Genomic DNA, 13844 nt, shown 5'->3' with positions numbered 1-13844 from the left:
CTTGTTTTTTTTTTTTTTTAATTTTAAGGCTTGTTATATTTGATCCGTTTTTCTTACATTGCGATTTTTTTAAGGATTCCATTAAGTCTTTGCTTCTATTTTTTTTTTTTGGCATTAAACTTTTCTAAGCCAGACCATCCATTGTTTTCTTCATTCATAAGAAAATGTACGCAATTGGTCGTTTGTTATAAACAAAACTAATAGGTTAGGTGCGGAACACCTTATAATTTGCTTGCATGGGTTGACTTTATTATTCGACTCAGGCACAGCAGGGCGTCTAGACAGGAAATTCGATAAATGTATTAAGGCAAACCATGTTGTCATTAGTTTATGATAGGAACTTAATTCAGAAGATAAATTCGTTATAAACGTGAAAACTTGGAAAATTTTCATACAAATAAAACCAGCAAGGAAAGGAAAAAGTCGGCCGGAGCCGACTATATAATACCCTACACCTACCCTACAATTATAAATTCGGGCAATATTCAAATATATATGTATATGAGAGCTATATATGGGTGCTACATCCAAATTACAGCTTTAATGGTGTAAATCGGGCGACACATATATATTGGAGCTATATCTAAATCTGAACCGATTTTGATGAAATCTAGCAAATATGTTAAGATCAGTAGCAAAACAATCCGTTGCCAAATTTTGTGCAGATTGGTTGAAAATTTTAGCTACTACGGCTATTTAAGTGCAAATCGGGCGATACATATATATGGGAGCTATATCCAAATTTGAACCGATTTTGATAAAAATTTGCAGATATTTTCAGGTCAGTAACAAAACAATCCATGCTAAATTTTGTGCAAAGAAAGAGTATTTTCGGTACTCTTTCCTTGATAACTGGGGAACTTTAGTACCCTTTCCTTGTGAAAAGTTAGCTTCTAGTACCCTTTCCTTGTGGAAAGTTTGCTTTAAGTACCCTTTCCCTGTGGAAAGTTTGCTTTTAGTACCCTTTCCTTGTGGAAAGTTTGATTTTGGTATCCTTTCTTTCGAGAAGTAGAAGTACCACTAAAAGTTGTTATGGTTCATGTTTATCCCTGCTGTGACTTATAAATGATATTCTGACACGGTGGCGTTATCCGGTAGCTCGACGGTATTGGGGTATGGATACTTCTCACCACAAGTCACAACGAACCAAAAACATAAAATTTCTCGTGTCATAAGAAAAATAAAAAAAAGGATACATAAAGAAAACAAAAAAAAAAAAAAAAAAAAAAAAAAACATAGATACGTATGCATACGCACACAAGGTCCACTGTCCAATGTCACGTCCGTCATTTGAGCCCCCACCCCATCTACGACTCTGCAAGTCTGTAGCCTATGTATATTCTCATGGCTCCTGATTCCAAAAATATACCCATTTCTGTTCGAATATGTCTGTCCGATTACTGTCTATTGTCCATGTCGTCTGTCCGGTCTCTCACTCGTAATTCCTTCACACCCATTTCCAACATGCAACACCCTACCTCAGCAAAACTCAGTTCACACCATCATTCCAATTAAGTTCTCAGAAGACAAAAAGATAATATTATTCAAATTCATTATAATTTTATTTAAAAATTTAGTTCACATTTTAAAATTTTTAAAGTTTGGTTTTAATTTTTTTTTTTTTTTTTTTTTTTTTTTACCTGTATTTCTTTATATATATCTTACAACTACTGAATTTCTTAAAGCTAATATATGTACATACCTATATATTTACAAAAAGAATTTAAAAATATAAAAAAACTATATAATTCTAGTCTCGATTTTTGTTGTGGTTTCTATTTTGCTTAAGGTTTCTGCCTTCCACTTTGATCCATCCTTCTTACGTTATATTTGAAATTTTGTATCTCTACTTCTTATTTCTGTTTTTTTTTTTTTTTTCAAAAATGTCTTGTTTGTTTTGATTATTCTTATTTATTTACATTCTTTATACTAGTTAATTCTTTTATCTTTTTGCTTTCAACTAGTTTCTAAACTGTTATACTTTTTTTGTCTTGCTTTTTCTTCTTGTTCTTTGTTTTTATTTTCGTTTCAGATCGTTCACTTATTTAAATGCTTTTAGAATAGTTATCTCTTCTTCTTCTTTAGTTGTTACATTTTATTTTGAACTGCTTCGTTACAACATATTTTTCTTTTTTTTATTTTCGTATTTTTGTTTTTTTTTTTTTTGTTTACAAGCTGTGCTTGATCTCTTTTATTTTTGTCACAGACAGTTGGCTCTCTTTAGACATTATCTTCTCTTAGTTCAATCATTACTATCTTTGTCTTGTTGCCTTTTTTTTTTTGTTATATTAAGTTTTCTGGGGTTATTGGCAAAAAAGTAATAGAATACATGGTAGCACGTTGGTTTTTTTTTGGTTATGACATAACCCATCAAATTATGTGCCTTCCATGGCATTCCTTTTGCAAGTCTAGGTTAAGGTGTCTAAGTAAACTTTTTATGTTCTTTGATTTCTTAAAACTCTTTTCTCGGTAATATTGTAATCAATTTTTCTTTTTATATTTTCTTTTCTAAAACTATGTCACTTTACAGATTTGTTTTTCATATAGTTTTCATATTTTTTTGTATGGATATACTTTCTATGACATTTTTTTTTTTTTTTTATTCTGCTTTATATCTTGTCAAATTTTGCTGTTAATTTCTTTTTTTTTTTTATCCAATTGCAATTTTTTTTTTTTTTTTTTATAACATCACAAAACTAAAACCAAACTCGCCAAACACAAGACTTAAACATGGGCGGAAATTACCCTTCTCTCCTCATTTTTTGTCTTTTTTTTCTGAGAACGGAATGTCGTGATGAAAACACAAATTGAAGAAACTTCAAATCAAAAATTTAGAGTAATAACATAGTTGCATGTTTCAATAGATCGTTATAAAAAAAAATTTAAAGTTATTGTGAATAGAAAAATAAATTAATATTTTCAATCATATCTACACACAACAGGCTCGCAGCCGTCGATGCCTTAAAGGCATGGAACGAGTGCGAAAATGCTTTGATTGAATCTGAAAGTTTAAACTTTTACAATTTTAGTGAAATAAAAGAAGACATATATCGTGAAAACAAATTTTTTTTTTTTTTTTTTTTTTTTTTTTTTTTTTTTTTTGCCCCAAAGCCTTGGTTGTCTCATTCCGGCAGCCAAATATTTGGAATATTGCTATATTTAAATCCAAATAATTCCCGCAAATTCGTAAAGTTATAAGATTCAACCTAACACTCTGAGTCAAAATTACACTTGGAAGAAAGTCGATAGATAATAATGGAATATTAATTAAAATAGTTGGAGAAAAAAAAAAAATTGTCTTTTCCTCAGAAAACTAGAAAATTGCCCAACTGAGTTTAAAAATATTCGAATAGAAAAAGGGGTTTGAAGTAACCAAAGACATTTCCTAGCGGTTGTGCTACAAGGGTTTTATTAACCAAATATTGCTCTCCGAGGTATCCTACACAAATGTGTGGCCTCGACCCACGTAACAAAGCTAGTCGGGGAAAACTATACTACAAATAGGTCCTTTCCGTGATAAACTCCTTTACTTTTGCCATCTAAGCTTCCGACCTCGTAAAGAGAATTTCCCAGTACTTTTAAAATAATGCCCTTAATATTCATAGGTGCCAGCTTTGGGTTATAATGGTTTACTTTGCTACTCAGTTTGAAATTCCGTCTATATATGAGCTGGCCTTCTTTAAACTTGACTTCCCTAGCCCTGACATTATATGTCTTTGCTGCACGGTCATGAGCTAGCTTGAGATTATGAAAAATTTTATCCCTTATAAGGTGTTGTCTGTCTGAAAGGTTCTCTAATACTAAATCAAGGTCTTTTATAGAATCTATGTTTCTAATAACATCGTATGCGGATGCATGTTGAACCATACCCAGTCCAAAGACAGCATAGTATGGTGAAACACCAATAGAACTATGGGTAGCACATCTTAGCGCAAACTCAATGTTACCAATGTGTCTGTCCCAATCTCGTTGATCGGAGCCTACATGAGATCTGATCATTTGCAATACTGATCTATTGACCCGCTCGGCGGCGTTAGATTGGGGAGCATAGAGGGCAGTTCTTATGTGCTTTGTTCCGTACTTCGCAAGGAATTCTTGGAATATTTCAGCAACAAACTGGCGTCCGTTGTCCGAGTGCACAAACTCTGGGACGCCAAAGGTCAGGAATATCCGTTTCTCAAGGAATTTGATGACGTTCGCAGCAGTAGCAGTACGCATGGGTTCCAACGACACAAACTTCGAAAAGTGGTCCAGACAAACGAAAAGAAATACATTTCCGTCTTTAGTCCTGGGGTATGGCCCCATAAAATCGATATACAATCGTTGGAAAGGCCTTTCGGTCACATTTTGTCTCCCCATAAATGGCTTTCCAAAGGAGTTTCCGGTCTTACTGGCACAGCAGACGTCACAATTTTTAACAGCATCCTTGACGTCACATACCATTCTGGGCCAATAATATTTTTCCCTCAATCTCGCCAAAGTCTTGTGGATGCCTCCGTGTCCGGCTGATGGTGATTCATGAGACGCTTTTACCAAATCATCCTGCAAAGGCTTGGGCACCCATAATTTCCAGGAATTCTCCTCGTCCAATGGATCACCTGTAGCAAATTTTGTTCGTCTATAGACAAATTTGTCTGAGACACATAAATCTGGTATCGCCCCTTTGCACTCCTTAACCTTAGTCCTCAAAGCATCATATTCCTCAGAGTTAAAATGTGTGCTAGTAAGGTCCAAATCCAGGAAACGACTCCCTCTGACAACCGCCTCCATAAATGCTCGCGAGAGTGTGTCAGGCACGACATTAAGCGACCCCTTGCGGTGTTCTATCCGAAACTCGAAGGCCTGCAATTTCAAGCTCCACCTTGCAAGTCTTCCCGTCAACTCTTTCTGGCTCATCAGCCATTTGAGGCTGGAGTGATCCGTGATGATGGTGAAGGGTAACCCCTCCACGTAGGGACGAAACTTCTTCACGCTGAGCACCGCTGCGTAACATTCCAGCTCAGTCACGCTATAGTTCCTTTGGGCCTTATTGAGCTTAGCGGACATGTACGCTATAGGGTGCTCATTTCCATCATCATCCAACTGAAAAAGAACCCCTCCGACCCCATGAGTTGACGCATCACACTGGATGAAAAATGGGCGCTTGAAATCCGGGTTAGATAGCAAGGGAGCCGAAGTCAAACTTCTCTTGAGGCTCTGAAAGGAAGATAGGGCCTCATCGCCAATTCGAAAGCACTTAACATTGTCCTTGGTCAGGCAATCGTGGAGAGGGGCTGCGATGGTTGCATAATCCTGGATGAATCGTCGGTACCAACCGCACATCCCTAGAAACCGACGTAGTTGTCTTGGACTCTTAGGTACAGGGAAATCCCTAATAGCCTCTACTTTGGATTCATCCGTTCTTATGCAGCCATCACCCACAATGAAGCCCAAGTAACGGACCTCCCTGAAGCAAAATTTGCTTTTCTCCACATTAATGGTGAGTCCGGCCTTGTCCAGGCAGTGTGCCACCTTCCCAAGCAGCTCAATATGTTCCACGAAGCTGGCAGAAACCACTAAAAGGTCGTCGAGGTAGACAAAGACATTGTTACGGAGTACGGCGGGAATGGCCTTGTCCATAAGTCTGCACATTCTCTGGGCGGCATTACAGAGTCCAAACGGCATAACCGTAAACTGGTATAATGGCCGCCCAGGAACCGTAAATGCCGTTTTCTCCCTCGACTTCTCTTCAAGCGGGATCTGCCAAAACGCGTCCTTGAGGTCGATGGCAGATATGAAGCTTGTGTCCTGTAATCGGCTCAGAATACCTTCAATATGGGGCAAAGGATACGCGTCCTTAATCGTCCTTGCGTTCACCTTACGCGCGTCGAGGCACAAGCGATTCTTCTCACCCTTCCTTACCAACGTAACCGGCGAACTCCAACTGCTGTTGCTGATCTCGATTACGCCCAAGCTCAACATACGATCCAGTTCTTTGTACAACAACTCCTGTATTACAGGTGACACTGGGTAATGACGTTGTTTTATGGGGATGTCCTCATCAAACACGTCTATCCGATGTTCTTCAAGACAAGTCTTACCCAGTCCAAGAACCGCAAATGACGGAAATTTCGCCTTAGCCCTCTCAAGCTGAACTTGCTGCTCCATTGAAAGACTATGTTGTCTACTCTCTGTTTCGCCTTGTTCGTCAGGTATAATCTCTGATATCATGGTGCTTCCTATTAAACTTTCGCCTACTATCGGCAGATGGAAAATACGCCAAAAATCGATTCCAAAGTAACACTCCTGCTCCAAATTTGGTACGACAAGAAAGTCTATATCCTTTGATGCTCCTTTCCATGACACTGGTAACGTCACTATGCCGAGGACTTGAACACTACTACCATTGGCCGTTCTTACTACTTGGTCCTTAATTTTCACAATTTCCTTATCAACATCTCGTAAAAATTCCATTGCATTTTTACCTAAACAGCAAGCTCCTGCACCCGAATCCAAAAGAGCGGTTATTTCCTTACCAGCTACTGTAGTCTTTGCAAAAATTCGGTTGTCACCTCCGGTAGTCAAGATGGTTTCGATCACCATCCGTTTAGCTTTCTTAATCATTAATGTCCTTAACCTAAGTTTTTCAATTTTCTTATAGTTCCGACTTCTTTTCCTTATATCTTCTAAAAAAATTCTTTTCCTTGCATTTTCATATTCAACAATTCTTTGGTGCAAAGATTTCAATTCAACTTTCTTAACTTCATGTTTACTACTAGAATTCTCGCCCACTTCCCTTTTCAAAATTTTAACTACAACTCCTCCGGGGTCTCCGTGGGTTGACAAAGGTACCCCGTCACCTCTGCCACATTTACGTTTACCGCACTGGGCCTATACTCTAAAAAAGAATCGCCTTTGCCACAAACAAAACATTCCATATCATGAAATGTGGACTTACATACGTCCTCCTGTCTACAAGATTCAAGGTTCTTACGAAAAAAATCTGCTGGCATGCCACAAGTGTAGCATAGGTTTAAATGAAAATGTGACATACAGAACACTTTCTGATTATTTCGCCCTAAAGTGGTGTTATCTGCCGGGGAATTTATGTTTGACGTGGGTAAACTAGAGTCTAGCCTCTCTTTTGGAACTTTACGCATATTATCCTGTTGGTAACGAGCCTTAGAAAAATTATCATTTCTATTTTGATAACCAGCACCCTTACTGTTCATGCCTATGGCATCCAGGTTTACCTCCTCGCCACTATTTTCAACAGCTATCTCATTTATGGGCTTATTTCTACTCCTCATATCCTTCAGAAGTTTTTCGGCTCTTTTACATTCCCTTTTGAGGTCTGCCAAACAATCTATCGATGAAGAGAATATCAAAGAAGCAACATTGTGTCTTAAGTTCCCCCTTACAATATGAACAAGCTCCTCTTCTGGCATCTTTTTTCGCAATCGAAATGTCAAATCATGTATTTCGGCATAAAACTCTTCGAATGTTTGACCAGGTTGTTGCTTACAATCCATTATCTCACGTATTATTTCATAATCAGAATCAGCCGATTTGAAATGAGCCTTCAGTTCCCGCTTAAGAGCAAAATAATTAAAATCAATATCATCGGCATGGTCTTCCAATACCTGCCAATACCATTTAGATGCATTACCAGACACGAGACAGTGAAAATTACTAAAGAGCTGATTATGTGTGATGTTATGCTGTTCTCTCAGCTTTTCTATTCGGAAAATAAAACTTTCCACTGTCATATCCTTCCCACTGCCGTCAAATTTTATGTGCCATCGGTCAAGGTCGACTGATTTACGAATGTCCATCTCACTTCTACTGTAGGAAATATCTGCTGTACCTCTTCCTGACCGATTTGGTCCTATATCGTTCTGGTTGCTGTTAACGCCATGTCCTTCTTTCCTGATGTCATCCTCTAGAGAACGAGTATTATTGCCAGATGCCTGAGTCGGACCCCTCTCCGGTGTGGAACTAGATCCTGGATCATTCATAGTGGTCGTATGTCCTGGTCCTTCAATATCCCCTACTCGCTGGCTAAGTGAAGAAAAGTCGACCCTCATTCTTGCCATTTCAGACAGGCAGTTTGACAACATTAAATTCTGTTGATTCATCATCCTCATAAGTTGACTGAGCTGACTGCCTTCCCCTTCAACTACTGCCGTCGCAGCATCGTTGCCACATGCACCACCAGGTGGGTTATCTACCTCACTTGCGTTATTATTCGGCATGCTAACTATGTTCTCTAGTTTCTGGGAGAAATTCATAGAATTGGAACTTTCATTCACAGAAAGTTCACTAGTAATTCTGACCAACGACGAAGCACCGTTTCCTGTAGTCCTACCCAGCACCAAATCTGCACATCTATTTAAGTACTCCGTGGGGACAAAATCAACTGAACGAGATATACCTGTATCGATCTGAGTTAATATCGAACCTACTACCTGAGGATCTAGAGCCCTAGCCACACTTCTTGTAACTCGTCGATCGGTAGGTACTATAGAAGATACGGGATTATTAGGCTTCTCGCCAGGTTTATCCATGCAAAATTCAAGTTCGAACAAAAATTAAAAATAAAATAAACCTTCTTTTATTTTTACCTTTTGTTATATGTGCATAACTTGCTTTGTTTTTCTAGTTTATTTTACACTTTCTCTTCGTTGTTGTTCTTATAAGTAAAAAAAAAAATCCTTTTTTTTTTTTTGTTTCAAATATTTATCCGTTGGATGTCGCTGTTGGTATTAGGTGTTACACATGATTATTTGGGTATGAAATAATTACTTTCGTAAGAGACTTTGTACACATTAACACATGATAAACTGGATGTTAAGCACATCATGAAGCCTCCATAATCTCAAAAAGCTATCAAGGCTGCTCGGTAGCACAGCTTCATCGATCACATCATAGATAACAGACATTTCAGTTCTCCGCCATATATGCCGAGAATCTATAATGTGAATAAAACAAACGAAAGACAAACACTTGAAGACCTAGCTACCATGAAAATAACTAGCTACTAAAGCCTATATTTCCGTATAGCATTTTAACACACATCTGAAAGAATAGGCTCTATACATACGTTCTACAAAGAAATGTATGTAGCAACCTACTCAAACTAGACCTACCTAAGTAGACCCTGAACAAAAAATTTCCTGGTATCCTTACGTTGGGCGCCATATGTTATGGTTCATGTTTATCCCTGCTGTGACTTATAAATGATATTCTGACACGGTGGCGTTATCCGGTAGCTCGACGGTATTGGGGTATGGATACTTCTCACCACAAGTCACAACGAACCAAAAACATAAAATTTCTCGTGTCATAAGAAAAATAAAAAAAAGGATACATAAAGAAAACAAAAAAAAAAAAAAAAAAAAAAAAAAAACATAGATACGTATGCATACGCACACAAGGTCCACTGTCCAATGTCACGTCCGTCATTTGAGCCCCCACCCCATCTACGACTCTGCAAGTCTGTAGCCTATGTATATTCTCATGGCTCCTGATTCCAAAAATATACCCATTTCTGTTCGAATATGTCTGTCCGATTACTGTCTATTGTCCATGTCGTCTGTCCGGTCTCTCACTCGTAATTCCTTCACACCCATTTCCAACATGCAACACCCTACCTCAGCAAAACTCAGTTCACACCATCATTCCAATTAAGTTCTCAGAAGACAAAAAGATAATATTATTCAAATTCATTATAATTTTATTTAAAAATTTAGTTCACATTTTAAAATTTTTAAAGTTTGGTTTTAATTTTTTTTTTTTTTTTTTTTTTTTTACCTGTATTTCTTTATATATATCTTACAACTACTGAATTTCTTAAAGCTAATATATGTACATACCTATATATTTACAAAAAGAATTTAAAAATATAAAAAAACTATATAATTCTAGTCTCGATTTTTGTTGTGGTTTCTATTTTGCTTAAGGTTTCTGCCTTCCACTTTGATACATCCTTCTTACGTTATATTTGAAATTTTGTATCTCTACTTCTTATTTCTGTTTTTTTTTTTTTTTCAAAAATGTCTTGTTTGTTTTGATTATTCTTATTTATTTACATTCTTTATACTAGTTAATTCTTTTATCTTTTTGCTTTCAACTAGTTTCTAAACTGTTATACTTTTTTTGTCTTGCTTTTTCTTCTTGTTCTTTGTTTTTATTTTCGTTTCAGATCGTTCACTTATTTAAATGCTTTTAGAATAGTTATCTCTTCTTCTTCTTTAGTTGTTACATTTTATTTTGAACTGCTTCGTTACAACATATTTTTCTTTTTTTTATTTTCGTATTTTTGTTTTTTTTTTTTTTGTTTACAAGCTGTGCTTGATCTCTTTTATTTTTGTCACAGACAGTTGGCTCTCTTTAGACATTATCTTCTCTTAGTTCAATCATTACTATCTTTGTCTTGTTGTCTTTTTTTTTTTGTTATATTAAGTTTTCTGGGGTTATTGGCAAAAAAGTAATAGAATACATGGTAGCACGTTGGTTTTTTTTTGGTTATGACATAACCCATCAAATTATGTGCCTTCCATGGCATTCCTTTTGCAAGTCTAGGTTAAGGTGTCTAAGTAAACTTTTTATGTTCTTTGATTTCTTAAAACTCTTTTCTCGGTAATATTGTAATCAATTTTTCTTTTTATATTTTCTTTTCTAAAACTATGTCACTTTACAGATTTGTTTTTCATATAGTTTTCATATTTTTTTGTATGGATATACTTTCTATGACATTTTTTTTTTTTTTTTATTCTGCTTTATATCTTGTCAAATTTTGCTGTTAATTTCTTTTTTTTTTTTTATCCAATTGCAATTTTTTTTTTTTTTTTTTATAACATCACAAAACTAAAACCAAACTCGCCAAACACAAAACTTAAACATGGGCGGAAATTACCCTTCTCTCCTCATTTTTTGTCTTTTTTTTCTGAGAACGGAATGTGGTGATGAAAACACAAATTGAAGAAACTTCAAATCAAAAATTTAGAGTAATGACATAGTTGCATGTTTCAATAGATCGTTATAAAAAAAAATTTAAAGTTATTGTGAATAGAAAAATAAATTAATATTTTCAATCATATCTACACACAACAAAGTACCACTTTAGCTCCCTATTTTTCATGAGGGGGTATCAATACAACCCTTTCTTTCGGGAAGGGGTAATTTTAGTACCCCTTCCTTGTGGAAAGATTGTTATTAGTACCCTCTCCTTGTGGAAATGTAGATTTAAGTACCCCCTCCTTGTGGAAGGGGTACTGTTGGTCGGCTTTTAGTACCCTTCCCCGGTGGAAAGGTTGCTTTTAGTACTCTTTTCTTGTGGAAGGGATACTTTTCGTACTCTCTCCTTGGGCAAGGCGTAATTTTAGAACAATTTTCTTATGAATAGGTTGCTTTAAGTACCCCCTCCATTGAGGTAGTTCTTGAGACTCTTAACCAAAGTCATCATGCTAAATTTCACACAAGTCAGGTTATAATTGCGACCTCTGATTGCTCAAGAAGTTAAATCAGGAGATCGGTTTATATGGGAGCTATATCAGGTTGTAGACCGATTTGCACCATACTCGATTTTTTTCTAAATTACACTCAAATATTCCTCTGTAGAAAATTTTTGAGCTCTACATTAACTCTTAACTATTTTTGTCCAACGAATACACTTAAGGGCAACACTGAGAGACGTGCCGCAGTGCAACATAGTTCCTCATATGCCGTCAGCATTAGGAGGGGAGGGGGTTCTCGACAGGATTCGAACCCAGTCATTTAGCGTTATAGGCAGAAATGCTAACCTCTGCGCTACGGTGGTCGCCCACTAAGGAACTAAGGACTATTCAAGATATCAGACCCATAGAAATACACATTAAGCGCGACACAGCCTCTGCGTCTATGAGATTAAGCAGATGGGAGACTGCATAGAGGATAGTAGCAGGTCATACCATCGCGGTATTATCGAGACAACAATAGGAAACATGGAAGGAATGGAAGAGGTTTCCGATCGTATACCTGAGACGACACTTGAGGTCAAGTCCTAAATTGACGGAACTCTGGTATTACCATCTAGAAAAGCATGTATCAAAGTAAGAGGACAGAGAGGACCTGTGAGTCTACATCTAGAAGCCAGGGACTGATATCTGTTTTCGACTGCCTGACCTTTATCTGACCTCGTGCTAACACAAGGAGGTCAAGTGTGAACTTCTTTTCGGACAGTAAACTGGCCATCAAGGTAATAACAATCATCACCAACACTTGCAAAATTTCAGCCAAATCGGATGAAATTTGTGGCTTCCAGGGGCTGAAGAAGTCAAATCGGGAGATCGGTTTATATGGGAGCTATATCAGATTATAGACCGATTTGGACTGTATTAGGCACAGTTGTTAAAAGTCATAACAAAACGCTATATGCAAAATTTCAGTCAAATCGGACAAAAATTGCGGCTTCCAGGGGCTAAAGAAGTCAAATCGGGAGATCGGTTTATATGGTAGCTATATCCAAATATGAACCGATATGGCTCATTTGCAATCCCCAACGACCTACTTCAATATTTAGTATCTGTGTAAAATTTCAAGCGGCTAGCTTTACGCGTTTGACAGCTATCGCGATTTCGACAGACGGACGGACATATTGTAGCTAGATCGAATCGGAATGTCGGGACGATCCAGAATATATATATACTTTATGGGGTCTTTGATGAATATTTCGAGGTGTTACAAACGGAATGGCTAGGTAAGTATACCCTCATCCTCTGATTCTGGTGGAGGAAATTAGAAATCATCCATTTATTTCTTAATTAACTCCCATTAACAAGGAATCTTCTTTACTCTGCCAAAAATTTGGACAAACCTTTAATATTTTGGCTATATACCCACCAACAATGGGTGGAAACACTCGCTTATCATCTGTTCGCTAACATTGTTTCTGCTGTTGTTCTTTGCCTGGCAGTAAGTCAGTATATGGCCGGAAGTTTAAAAAAAAAAAAACTTTAATTTTATTTTACCACAACTTTGTGGTTTTCTGGACATCCACAGCGTGGTGATGACAAATGCGGTTGCTATGAAACGACGACGATATGACAGCTATTTTCAAAAGTTTTCAAAAAGTTTGCATTTGACGTTTTCTCATGATTGGAGGTGGCAAAGTGATAATCAAAGGGAGGTTGGAGAGCAAAACTTTGGCGTAGCAAAATAAAAAAAACGTCTTGAATATCGATTACACAAGGAAGATGAATTTCAGCGGGGTAAAAGTTAAAGTTGAAAACAGTAAATTAGCACAGAATAATTTTGGGGAAGGAAGGAATTATTTAATTGAGTTTGATGTAGAAATTATTAAAAATTGCAATGCGATATCGCATAGTTGGTAGATAAATTGGCAATTCCAGTCCCCAGATATAGGAAATCAAGGCGCCCGAATCGCCTGTGGTAGAACAATAGTTTGCCGTTTTCCTCATAGAGCATGTCGTTATCGGCCATATGAGGCAAACAAATCTATGAAAGGACCCCCGTGTTATCACTCAAATAAGACAACTAAAAAGGCGTTAAGTCCGGCCGGGCCGAACTATAGATACCCACCACCTCGGGTATATATGTAAACCACCTTTCGTCAAAATCCGGTGAAAAATGCATACCTTATGCCCCATACCAACTATGTCGAAAAATGTTCCGATGTGGATCAAATACTAATAAGAAGAAGTCATTGTTCAATTGTGTATAACAAAATATTGGTCTTTTTAGTAGCTATGTCTAAAAATAAACCGATCTGAACTATAAACAACATGGATGTCGAAAAGCCTAACATAAGTAACTGTGTCAAATTTCAGATAAATCGGATTATAAATGCGCCTTTTTTGGGGCCA

This window comes from Stomoxys calcitrans, chromosome 3, assembly GCF_963082655.1.
Source record: "Stomoxys calcitrans chromosome 3, idStoCalc2.1, whole genome shotgun sequence".
In the NCBI taxonomy this organism is placed as follows: Eukaryota; Metazoa; Arthropoda; class Insecta; order Diptera; family Muscidae; genus Stomoxys; species Stomoxys calcitrans.
This window is presented reverse-complemented; position numbering follows the sequence as displayed.